Here is a 1,658-nt window from a genome sequence, read left to right as displayed (position 1 = left end):
CAGACCTGTGAATCCAAATGAAAACACTTTAATTTGTTCCTAGTTCCAAAATCTCATTCAAATCTATCTCCTTCCTTCCAACTCTGAGAACCTGGTTCTAGTTCAGGCCCTCATCTCTCACCTGATTACTGCAATCATTTTCTAATTATTTACCTAGCCTTCGGTCTCTGACCTCTGGCAATTCATCTTTGATTTCCTTCTCTATTATCTTTCAAAAAGCACGTTCAGATGGTATGGCTCCCTAGTATATGTATGAAAGATTTCCATGGCTCCCACTGGGTACAAAATAAAACCCCTAGCTTGGCATTCAAGGCTTTACAACCTCATCCTATCCTCCCTTTTCCAATTACTGTTCCTACTTCTTCTAGACAGTGGTTCTCAACCTGTGGGTCACAGCCCACAAGAACCGTATTAAAGGGCCATGGCATTAGGAAGGTTGAGAACCACTGTTCTAGGACCTACTATTTACCAAAAACATCTTTGCATGTTCTTACCCCCATCCCCTATCTTTCCCTTCCTCAAGGACTTCAGCTATTCATAACTTGCTTGTTCTTTAATTAAAATCCAGCTAAAGAGGATCTTTTAACACCTTTCTTGCTGTTCCCAAATTTGTTCCTCCTCCTTTCAGGGGCACGTTGTTTATATACTGATTTTACACTTGCCATCTGCTTTATAATCTAGAGATGGTCCTCTCTCTATCTCTTCTTTATACTGTGAGGGTATGGACGATGATTTATTCCCCTTTGTGGAGAGGGAGGACAATAAACTTCCCTGGGAAATAAAAATATTTCTAATGAATTAAGTGCATGGGAAGTTTTCCAGCCTGTTTCTTGGAAGTAATTCAAATTCTTTAATTACAGGCATTCTCCTTACCTGAAACAACTTCCTGGAATCAGGGTTCAGAGATCTTCTATAAACTGTTTCATCAAGAAAGTTTGTAAGTTGTTAGTCAAGGACATTTAGTGTTTAAGTCAATCTATACATACAACTCAAAAATCTACACATGCATTCAGCCACGAACTACATGTCTTTTGTGCAAGCTCTAGACTTTTCTATAAGGAACACGTAAGGCAAGAACACCTGTGGTCTCTTAACGTTTGTCAAAATATCTGACGAATGACAATATTTTGAAGCTGTAGGTGATTGGATTTTCTTTTGTAGACCACACGTGTTAATTTTACTGATTACATTTCCTGGTCCTGTCTTGGGGTCTACATCCTAGTCTTAATCAACACATAGCTTTCGGGACATCAGTCGTCCGCTACAGCTCTGTAATGAGTTGTTAATTACTTGTGTCAAGCGATTCTGGCGCGTGGAGGTCTCTTCGCCTGCGTTCGTCCTGAGCCATTTGATTCTGTGCCAGCAGGATGTCCGGCTGCTTGGTCACCGGCACCACCAAAGCATGCACCGGGATCGTGGCCTCTCAAAGTCTATGTTGCGCAGAGGGAATCCGGCAACACTAGTCTGCGGAGACCCGTGCGGAAGATGGAGGAAGGGGGGATACACCACGGCCCGCCAGCCCAGCACCGCGACGCCTGGTGGCGAGTATTCCGGGGAACCTCGCACACCCGCCCGCCGAGCGCCAGCGCCGAGCAGCAGCCGGACACGCTCAGGGCGCCACAGCGCCGCGCGGCCCCTCTCAGAGCGGCGGGGGGGGC

This window comes from Otolemur garnettii, unplaced genomic scaffold (genome assembly GCF_000181295.1).
Source record: "Otolemur garnettii isolate 467f Iridium unplaced genomic scaffold, OtoGar3 scaffold00081, whole genome shotgun sequence".
NCBI lineage: Eukaryota > Metazoa > Chordata > Mammalia > Primates > Galagidae > Otolemur > Otolemur garnettii.
This window is presented reverse-complemented; position numbering follows the sequence as displayed.